The 12,032-nt window shown below is 43.5% G+C and overlaps 1 protein-coding gene across 2 annotated transcripts in view; it reads right to left on the minus strand.

The window, feature by feature from the left end:
• The window catches only part of THSD1 (thrombospondin type 1 domain containing 1), a 68,311-nt gene that overhangs the window by 33,507 nt on the left and 22,772 nt on the right, over positions 1 to 12,032 (minus strand). For both annotated transcript variants that reach the window (XM_063951917.1, XM_063951915.1), the window contains exon 2: positions 868 to 1,170. The gene's annotated coding sequence lies outside the window, so the exon portion shown is untranslated. The remainder of the gene's footprint in view (positions 1 to 867; positions 1,171 to 12,032) is intronic.

Below are 12,032 nucleotides of genomic sequence, written 5' to 3' on the forward strand. Positions count from 1 at the left end.
CTATAAATCACATGCCACATAAAATCTAACAGCTCTGTTGTGGAAACGTACAAATACAAATTCTCTCTCATATATCATTTTCCCAGTAGCTGTATTTGTGAATTATTTAATTAAGAAAATAAATAAATAAATAATAATAATCATACATACATACTCAAAGCTGTCACTGCTGAAATGTTAAATCATGCAGTATCTTACATGTACATGTTGTAACGTGTATGGTTAATAAACCTTTAATAAGGTTGTAAAAACACCAGATAAAGGCCATAAACAATACGAAACGGACAAAATGCAGCAATATAGCAAACACATAATATATATAAAAAATTCTTGCAAATTCTGCAAAAAGTAATTATGAAAAGCAGCAAAGTGTAGTAACACCTTTATAGCTCTGCTATGTAAAAAAGAAATAAATATGGATTTGCATTTAAATAATCTCATACAGTAGGACTAACTTGCATTTAGGTGCAATGTTTGCACTGAAGCTTACCAACCAACCAACCAACCAACAAACCAACCGCAAGTAGCTTTTAACTGTCTAGCAGAGGTACCGTAAGACAGCAAAAATAATTGGTTGCTATGGTTTAGGGCAAATTGTGCAATTACAGTACATACTATTTTAGTAAATGATCCTTGTTATTTTCCATTTTTGATGGTTATTTATAAAAGGGAAGAAAAGCGACAGATCACCTTTTTGAAAGTAAACACAACAAATGTCCATACTAGCTTGGAAATAAAAAGCACACTTATGACTGGAATGAAGAAATTTTACTTATTGAAAACCATGTAATTTATAGCTACTAGCAGTGAGGGACGAGCAAGTTTTTACTCGTCAAACCTGTATAAAGAGCAGGAAATTAATCTTACCTCCAGACGATCAGCCAATGAGAAGGTCCTGCTGCATCACACTATCTCTGCCGTCTGTTCGTACAGGGTGAATGCACTCTTCACTCCTCATAATCACCTGCCATACTGCTGCAATGTCCAAGGTGCATGCCGGAGCTATAGGCATCTCCCTGGCACTAGCCTGGCTGCGGCTCTGCTTGTGTAGATAGAAAGATTTGGTTTGCCAGTCTCCCCAGTCACGCTGCTGCTAATACAATCCCCTCCCTGAAGGAAGGGTGGAGAGGGAAAAGGATGGACAACTCCCCTCTCTGCTTCTTTCACAAACTAAGGCAAAAGGGAAATAGAGCAAGATATTTAAGCAGATCCATACACTGTGTGCTGTGGTATAGTGTCAGCAACGCTCAATCCCACAAGGAAATGTAGGAAGGAAATGCATGGAAACAACAGTTTGGAACTTTTGTAAATCAATGTTTGCACCAGGTATGACTAGCCCTATATGTATTGCAGAAAGTTATTATTATTATTACCAGTTATTTATATAGCACACACATATTCCGCAGCACTTTACAGAGAATATTTGGCCATTCACATCAGTCCCTGCCCCAGTGGAGCTTATAATCTATATTCCCGAGCACATTTATACGCGCACATACACACACTAGGGCTTATTTTGCCAGAAGCCAATTAACCTACCAGTATATTTTGCGGTTGTGGGCGTAAACCAGAATACCCAAACGAAACCCACGCAAGTATGGAAGAATATACAAACTCCACACAGTTAGGTCCATGGTGGGAATCGAACCCATGACCTCAGTGCTGTGAGGCAGTAATGCTAACCATTACACGATCCGTACTGCCAAAAAGTTGATTCCACACAAATTATATATGATATAAAATACCATTATACCTAGGGTAAGCAAACAGTTCTGTAAAGATTAATGTTCTGTAACAGTTTGTGTAAAACTCCCAGTGTCCCTATGTACTCCCTCTTTATTGGACCAGATCATTTTTATGATGTACTTTTTGCTGCAGTTTATAATTTGCAGTAATAACATATGTTTACCTTATGAAAATCTGAGAACTTGTACATTTAGCTCATATGTTGCAGATTTTGTTAAAATATGAGTGTTATAATCTTATGAGACACCCATTTATATTAAGATTCACCGCTGAAGAAGTCGGTTCTGATAAAACGTGTTTCCTAAAGGGGAAAAAACGTACTGCCAAGAGCTCACATTTGTATGTGTCATGTAAGGAAGTTTTTACATGTACACACTTTAAACAAATAAACCAAACATAAAGAAGCTGATTATGTCTCCTGTGCGTCTCTGGTGCAAGGGTCTCGTTGTAGAAATGATTTTAAAAAGACATCTTCCCATCCATCCATTCTCTGGTCCAACAAAGAGGGAGTACATACGGACACCGGGAGTTCTACGCAAATTGAAAGATCCACCCGTACAGGAACATTGGGGCAGATGTATTAAGCCTGGATATGGCATAAGGAAGTGATAAACCAGTGATAAGTCCAAGGTGATAAATGCACCAGCCAATCAGCTCCTGTTAATTTACATATTGGAGTTGATTGGCTGGTGCGTTTATCACCTTGCATTTATCACTGGTTTATCACATCCTTATGCCTTCTCCAGGTTAATACATCTGCCCCATTGTACCTGGTAAATACCAAAGCTGTTACTGAACATTCATCTTTACAGAACTGCTAGGGATTCTATCTAATAAAAAAACGTATTGGTCCTGTGCAAAGGACCACTCCCGCGGAAGCAGCCTATTGAATATAACAATATTGATTTTGATTGATTTACGTGATACTTCATTAGCGAAGTTTAGAGGTAAATTTTAATAAATGGGTTGGGCATGAAATCCCAGACGTTGGGATGCCGATGGCTCTCAGGTAAGTGTTGTAGCCCTACCCCACTCCTCCTGCGGCTTAACTCTGCAGCCTGGTCCCCCCACCTCCTCGTAGCCTACCCCTCTCCGGCAGCATTCTCAGCGTTGGGATATGGGCCGCATCCTATACTAGACAAATTTATCTATTAAACTAGTTTAGGTATTTAAGGCAGCCACTCCTTTCTGTCCCATACCATACATGAACTACATCAATCCCTGTAAAAATAATTATTGTTTCCGCACATGTAATCTTAGTTACATCCAGTGGTGGGATTCAGCCGGTTCGCACCGATTCTGCAGAACCGATACCTAATATTAGGGCCTGCCTGCCTGATCAACCGATCATGCTGCAGCCTGGAGCGCAGAATCCTGTGGGGGCGCAGCGAGTGCGGACATCATGCGCACACGGCGCACGGACCTCACCCTGCCACCTGCCATAATACAACCTGCCGCCCCGGTCATTGCTGCCCGCCCCGGTCATTCACTCCTGGGCTGTACTGGTGATGCCGCTGCTTATCGCAGACCCGTGCGATGCTAATATTAGCGGTCGCGGGTCGCCGGCACTGCACCATGTGAGTGACTGTGTCCCCACCCCTGGCTTACAATCCTCGTCACAGCACACGCGATGTGACGTCACGCTGCGAGCCCGCCCCTGTCCTGGCTGTTCTGTGCCAGAGACTGAGTGGAGGAGCAGTGCTGCTCTTCATAGTTCCTAGGCCAGCCAAGGAGGAGATAAGAAAAGAAGATCACTTGAATTCACTTCACATCAGTGTGAGTGTGACCGACTGAGTGTGACCACCTAGTCATACCTAAGTTCTGCTATAATACAGTAACTGTTATGTTAAACTGTGAATAAACACACTTACTAAACAGCAGCTGCATGGGCCATGTAATATTCTGGGCCTGAGGGTAACAATATTGTTCTTATTTGAGTATTAAATGCATGAATTATTAAACTACCTTTCGGGTTATCTTTTGGTATGCTTAAAATGGTCATTAGGACATAGAAACTGTTGTTAATTTATTTGAATCCCACCACTGGTTACATCATGTAACACACTATGCAGTAACAATGCCACTAATGATGAACTTGAAGATCAATTAATCCCAAATACACTTAATATTTTTAACAATTTTCTTTTTAGTTCCTTTTATTAGAAAATAGTCTGATGGGAAGTTAATCGTAATTGCTGATAAACTGTTCCTCAAAACACGTTTGAAATGGTGCATTTCGGCCCCAGTGGCAGGCAGACCCGTGCCTCGGCCCCAGTGGCAGGCAGACCCGTGCCTCGGCCCCAGTGGCAGGCAGACCCGTGCCTCGGCCCCAGTGGCAGGCAGACCCGTGCCTCGGCCCCAGTGGCAGGCAGACCCGTGCCTTGGCCCCAGTGGCAGGCAAAGACCTACCTCTACACTCATACTAAAATATGAATGTAATACATCTATTGACAAAGTATGAACACCTCAAATAGATACTAGCTCAGAACTTTGCAACTAACATGGAATACTTATTTCTAGCCTTTCACTCACAATTCCTACAGAGAGGGTCTAGAAGGCACTGTGAGCACATTCTGATTTAATGCGTGTCTGAGTGACCCTACAACTTGTTGGAAACACTTGACAAGAACGCACATTTCAATCAGTCCTTAAGAATCAATATTTTATAGTCATTGTGTAATGATTAAGCTATAGTGGCTTAGTAAGTGCTTATATTTATTGAAGATAACAAACCAGTACTTAAGAATGTGTATTTTAGAGCGTTTTATTGATTTTGGAATTGTTAAGCACTAGTGGCTTAATAAGAAGACATATCCTAAAGGTCCAAGGAGTTACAACGGTATTAACTAAATGCTGCAAAGTCTATAATGTTCACGATCTGTGATTGTTCATGATTCCTACTGTGCAAACACTCAATCCATTGCTGGAATCAGATGAATACTGTTCTACTAAAGAGCAAAGGGGAAAATACTGTAAAACTATATGATTAAAAAAAAAAAAAAAAATCACACACGGTTCCGAAAAAGGCCCCACAAATAACAAAGTCTGTACATTCTTTTAAAATATGTGCTAATTAGCCTGAATTAGCAGACAGTCTTGTTTTTCGACCTAGAGATCAGACCTCCAGGCGTGGTCTTTTGTTGCAACGTATGACGTAAACATTTTTGGAATAACGTGTAAGAATGCCACATGCAAATTAATTCTAATTTACAATAACCTCCCCAACCCCTTAATTGTACACCCACATCATTTACTTACCATTTATACACATTGCCAGCTTTGCAAAGACAATTCATCAATCAGGAACAGAAGACTAGATAACTATTTTTTTTTATTGACCAGCATTAATAAAATACATTTTACATATCAAATATGTGAAATGCATCAGAGATAAAGGGAACCTATGGTGAGAAGTTTATTCCCACATTACTGTCAATGCATCAGATGACCATGGTTGTAATACAATATATAAATGAGTTTTTTTCTTTTTTTAATGAAAACAATTGACTTTCCCTTACCCTTTAGATACTATACGCATTCATGTAACTAAGATGTGCGCAGTAAGTGGATAAAGAATATAGCAAGTTCTGTTCACAATGTTACACAGAGCATTACTTAGCCTTTCTTCATTGATTTATTAAAACATTATCAGAAATTGTGAGGCCCAGTACAAATGACACATGCAAGCGCCACATAACCTTCTGTACCCAACCTTTCCCTTGCCACATACATTGGATATACAGTAGACATACACCCTGACACAGACATACAGTACAGGTTGAGTATCCCTTATACAAAATGCTTGGGACTAGAAGTATTTTGGATATCGGATTTTTCCGTATTTTGGAATAATTGCATACCATAATGAGATATCATGGTGATGGGACCCAAGTCTAAGCACAGAATGCATTTATGTTTCATATACACCTTATATACACAGCCTGAAGGTAATTTCAGCCAATATTTTTTATAACTTTGTGCATTAAACAAAGTGTGTCTACAGTCACACAATTCATTTATGTTTCATATACACCTTATACACACAGCCTGAAGGTCATTTAATACAATATTTTTAATTACTTTGTGTATTAAAAAAAGTTTGTGTACATTGAGCCATCAGAAAACAAAGTTGTCACTATCTCACTCTCACTCAAAAAATTCTGTATTTCGGAATATTCCGTATTTCGGAATATTTGGATATGGGATACTCAACCTGTATAAACAGGAAGGAGACTGAGAAATGAGAATAGCATGCAGAGTTCAGGAATATGGCCCTATCAGTAAAGTGCAAGCCTATGACATATTAGCGTAACTCTACGTTTGCACATTCTGCTGAAGGGCAGTTGCTCAATAACATCTTAAGCACATCAGTCACGAGGGGATTAACTTCTACCTTACAGTGTGTCTCTGTTACTGACCGAGTTGTACAAGCAACAGCCATTTTACAGGAGACATAAAATACACTGAGATCTTTGTAAATAGCAGAGCAACTATGGCTTCAGAGTTGGAGACATCTGATAGGACAATTGTTCATCAAGTGACACGTAAAAGGAGAAATGATAAATTTAGTGTTTTATCAGATCAAGGCCTCCTGTACAGCTCAGACCCCTTGCAAGAGTACACCCCTGATAGCGGGCGTTTCAATTTAATACATGAAAAATGGACCAACCACATTCTTTAGCCTTTATGCGTGCACTGAACAAATACACAGGAGCTTATTTGCTAACAAGTTACTAAGAGCAATTATATGCTGTAAGCCAACCATGTCGAGGTCAAGACCTCCATAGGGCTACTTTAGGGACTCCAAATATACAGATAGTAAAACAAGGTTAGTAAGCGGAGGCTGCAATACTAAATGATGACCGTGTCAGTAGTACCAGTGTAACACCATATTTCTGACTGGGTTTCCTTTAACCTCTGCAGATATATACGTTATGGTAAGAACGTACCGTTGATAACGGTATTTCTCCTAAGTTCCTTAGTCCACAGGATAACATTGGGATATGATGAAGCGACAGCGTATTTGCACAATCGGTCAAAGCTTTTCAGCCTCCCAGCATGCAACAGGCCCGTCCATATATCCCCGCCTACTGGCTCAGGCAAATCAGTTGGGTTTCAAAAGCTCAAGGCAGGAGCATCATGTAGAGTCCTAATCAGGCGAAATGAACACACATGCACATCCTGCCGTACAAGAAGGAAGAGGTTAGTGAGTAAAAGGATCCTCAAATCAGGTGCATCAGGGTGGGATCTCTGTGGATCCTGTGGACTTAGGAGAAATACAGTTATCAACAGTAAGTTCTTAACATAACGTATATTTCTCCGGCAGGGTCCACAGGTTATCCACAGGATAACATTGGGATTTCCCAAAGGAATTTAGTGGTGGGGACGCTCCTGATTGGACAGGAGAATCCTTCGCCCGAACTCAGCGTCTTGAGAGGCAAAGGTATCCATGGCATAATGTCTAATGAATGTGTTAATGGAAGACTATGTGGCTGCCTTACAGATCTGTTCTGCTGAAGCACCACGTTGTGCTGCCCATGATAGACCTACCTTACGGGTAGAGTGAGCAGAGACATTAGCCGGAACAGGGAGATCAGCGTGAGAATATGCTTCTGAAATAGTCATCCGAAGCCATCAGCAGGCCATCCTCTCTTGTGAAATCCGTAGAGAATGAAGAGAGAATCTGTCTTTCTGACACTGGTACGATACACATAGATACTTAAGGCACGGACCACATCCAGCGATGCATCTCCTGCAGAAAGGCCCGGTACCTGGAAAGCCAGGACTACAATTTCTTTGTTAAGGTGAAATTTAGACACCACCTTGGGAAGATACCCAGATTTAGTTCTGAGAACTGCTCTATCTGGATAAAAGATCAGAAATGGAGGACGACATAACAATGCCCCTAAATCTGACACTCTTCTAGCTGACGCGATGGCCAATAGAAAGAGAACTTTAGCTGTCAACCATTTAAGATTCACTTTGTTAAGTGGTTCAATTGGGGCAACTTGAAGGGCCTTTAGGACTAAACTTAAGTCCCAAGGCACTGTAGGAGGAACAAAAGGAGGTTGAATGCGCAGCATTCCCTGGAAAAAAGTATGCACATCCTGTTAGTTGGCAATTTTCGTTTGGACACTTGCACTCTCAAGGAAGCCACCTTCAAACCTTTATCCATTCCTGCCTGAAGGAATGCTAATACCCAGGAAACTCTGAAAGACCCAGGGTCCATTTTCCGTTCACTGCACCAATGAATATAGGTTTGCCATATTCGGTGATAAATGCGAGCTGAGGAAGGTTTCCTTGCTCTGAGCATTGTTTGAATTACCTGTTGTGAGAATACTCTTGACTTCAGGATAGAGGTCTCAGGAGCCACGCCATCAAAGACAGACAATCCAGATGTCTGTGATAACATGGACTGTGACAGTAGATCTGGACGTTGAGGGAGCAGGAATGGAGCATCCATCGACATTCTCTGCAGATCTGTGTACCAATGTCTTCTGGGCCAAGCCGGAGCTATTAGTATCACTGCGCCCTTTCCTTGCTTTATCTTTCTCACCACCCTGGGTAATAAGGTGGTTGGAGGAAACACATAGGCCAGATGAAAGTCCCATTTCATTGACAGGGCATCCACAAAGATCGCTCTGGGATCCTTTGCTCTTGACACGTATGCGAGAACTTTGTTGTTCTGACGGGACGCCATGAGATCTATCTCTGGCAACCCCCACTTGTCGACTAGGATCTGGAAGACCTCCGGGTGTAGAGCCCATTCGCTTGCCTGAATGGCGTGTCGACTGAGAAAGTCAGCTTCCCAGTTTAGGACTCCCGACCCGAACACTGCAGACAAGGCTGGATGAAGTTCTGCCCACTGTAGTGTAACTTACCTCCTTCATAGGTTTTTGGCTGCGAGTACCTCCCTGATGGTTGAGGTACGCTACTGCCGTTGCATTGTCCGAGTGGATCTGAACTGGTTTTCCCCGAAGGATGTCCTTTGCCTAAATCAGTGCCAGGTATATGGCCCGAAGTTACAATTTGTTTATTGGCAGGCAACCTTCTTCCTTGGTTTATTGCCAAACCTTTCTGACACTGCTCCCCAGCCCTGGAGACTGGCATCTGTTGTCAGAATTTCCCAATCTAATATCCAAAATGTTCTCCCTTTGTCCATATGGGATGTCTGTAGCCACCAGGCTAACACCCTCCTTACTTCCACCGTAAGGACCAAAGTCTGCGTTTTTATCATCTGATGAAACCCATTCCATTTGGATAGGATCAGATGCTACAGAGGCCTTGAGTGGAACTGAGCATACTCCACCATGTTGAATGTTGACACCATCAATCCCATCACACGCATTGCTGCGTGAATGGATACCCTTTGACTGTGTAGCAGCTCCTGAATCCTTGACTGAACTTTGGATATCTTGTTCAGTGGTAAAATTACTCTTTGAAAGAATGAATCCAGTACAGCCCCCAAGTGAGTCATCCGCTGTGACGGAACCAGAGGCGATTTTGCCATATTTATGAGCCACCCATGCTTCTGCAGACACGTTATTGCAACAGGAGCAATTCCTGAGACTGTGTCAGGATTAAAAGATCGTCGAGGTATGGAAAAATTCTTATTCCCTGCTGGCGGAGATAAGCTGCCATTACCACCATAATTTTGGTAAATACTCTGGGGGCTGTGGCTAACCCAAAAGGTAGGGCCTGGAACTGAAAATGCTGTTGGAGGATAGCCAACCTGAGATAGCACTGATGGGAACGAGCATCCTGGATATCCAGAGATACCATATAATCCCCTGGCTCCATGGCCAAAATGGTGGAATGTAAAATCTCCACATGAAACCGAGGTACCCAAATGTATTTGTTCAGCACCTTGAGATTGAGAATGGGCCGGAATGACCCATTTGGTTTCTGAACTAGAAACAGGTTGGAGTAAAACCCCTGTCCTCGTTGTGCAGGAGGAACTGAAATGATTACTCCTGACTGAAGCAATTTCTGAACTGCCTCTTCGTCTCTACCCACGACAGGCTGGTATAAAAAAAACCTTCGAGGAGGGTGCTTCTTAAAGGCAAATGCATAACCTAGAGCTACCGCTTCCTGCACCCAGGCATCTGTTGTAGATTGCTGCCAGATCTGTGCAAACTGAAGAAGGCGGCCCCCAACCCTGGGGTCCCCCAAGTGGAGGCCCGCACATCAGGCTTATGCCTTACTTTCTGTTTTACCAACCGGTCTACTGGTAGCCCAATGCTTTTTAGTCTTACCAGACTTCTTGTATTGGGGCTGTTTGCCATCACTTTTCCCTTTAGCTTTTCCTTGAGACCGAAAGGGCCGAAAAGCTGGAACTTTAGGTTTGAATTTGTATGTGGAAGGAAACTATTTTCTTGGAGTCTGCTTCTGACTCCAAAATATCTGTCAATTCTTTACCAAAACGAATATCTCCAGAAAAGGGCAAAGATTCCAAAACCTTCTTAAATTCTGAATCAGCTTTCCACGTACGTAGCCAAACTGCTCTGCGAGTGGCTATTGTTAAAAGCTGATGCCCTAGAAGCAATTGTACCCACATCCAAAGCTGCTTCTTCCAAGAACATCGCAGCCTGTGTTATATGTGCTACATGGGATTTTTGCTCAATTTTGGCTGTAACTTTGCATCATCGTAATCGACACTGGAATCAGAATCCATGTCGGTATCTGTGTCAACAATTTGGGATAGTGGGCGCTTCTGAGACCCTGACGGCCTCTGCGACATAGGATCAGGCACGGGCTGAGACCCTGACTGTCCTGAGGCTTCAGCTTTTTCCAACCTTTTATGCAAGGGATTAACATTATCATTTAAAACCTTCCACATATCCATCCAATCTGGTGTCGGCGCCGTCGGCGAAAACACCACATTCATTTGCTCCCGCTCTGCTTCCACATAGCCTTCCTCATCAAACATGTCGACACAAGCGTACCGACACACCACACACACACACAGGGAATGCCCTTTTTGAAGACAGTTCCCCCACAAGGCCCTTTGGAGAGACAGAGAGAGTATGCCAGCACACACCCCAGCGCTATAAACCCAGGAATAACACAGTAACTTAATGTTAACCCAGTAGCTGCTGTTATATTGATTTTTGCGCCTAATTATGTGCCCCCCCTCTCTTTTTACCCTCTTACACCGTGTATCTGCAGGGGAGAGCCTGGGAAGCTTCCTCTCAGCGGAGCTGTGGAGAAAAAATGGCGCTGGAGAGTGCTGAGGAAGAAGCCCCGCCCCCTCGACGGCGGGCTTCTGTCCCGCTTAAATATGTATTTTCTTGGCGGGGCTCATACATATATACAGTGCCCAACTGTATATATATATTCACTTTTGCCAAAAAGAGGTCCAAATGCTGCCCAGGGCGCCCCCCCCCCCCCCCCCATGCGCCCTGCACCCTTACAGTGACCGGAGTATGTGAGGTGTGTGGGAGCAATGGCGCACAGCTGCAGTGCTGTGCGTTACCTCAGTGAAGACCGGAGTCTTCTGCCGCCGATTTCGAAGTCTTCTTGCTTCTCATACTCACCCGGCTTCTGTCTTCCGGCTCTGCGAGGGGGACGGCGGCGCGGCTCTGGGATCGGACGACGAGGGTGAGATCCTGTGTACGATCCCTCTGGAGCTAATGGTGTCCAGTAGCCTAAGAAGCAGGACCTAGCTTCAGAGAGTAGGGCTGCTTCTCTCCCCTCTGTCCCACGATGCAGGGAGTCTGTTGCCAGCAGAGCTCCCTGAAAATAAAAAACCTAACAAAATACTTTCTCACAGTACTCAGGAGAGCTCACTGAAAAGCACCCAGCTCGTCCGGGCACAGATTCAAACTGAGGTTTGGAGGAGGGACATAGAGGGAGGAGCCAGAGCACACCAGAATCTAAATTCTTTCTTAAAGTGCCCATGTCTCCTGCGGAGCCCGTCTATTCCCCATGGTCCTTACGGAGTCCCCAGCATCCACTAGGACGTTAGAGAAAACAACAGTAATAGTATACAGACTCATATGCAATAGGCACTTATCTAACTATTCATACTCAAAAGGTAAAGAGAGACTGTATTACCCGTACTCAGTAGAGGGGATACAGGGAGACTCACCCCGCTTCTGGGACCGATCAATACGTTTGCGAACGCTGAGTAGATCCAGACGCTACTAGTGTACACTGCCGCTACATGAACCTATAGTGAACACAGACGCACCAGTCACACAGCTGCCTACGCTGCGACTGGGTCCCCTTCATATACAGCGTCTCAGACGGAAGCGGGAAAACAGTTCATGGCGGGAGATTTGGAG

This window comes from Pseudophryne corroboree, chromosome 2, assembly GCF_028390025.1.
Source record: "Pseudophryne corroboree isolate aPseCor3 chromosome 2, aPseCor3.hap2, whole genome shotgun sequence".
Lineage (NCBI taxonomy): Eukaryota > Metazoa > Chordata > Amphibia > Anura > Myobatrachidae > Pseudophryne > Pseudophryne corroboree.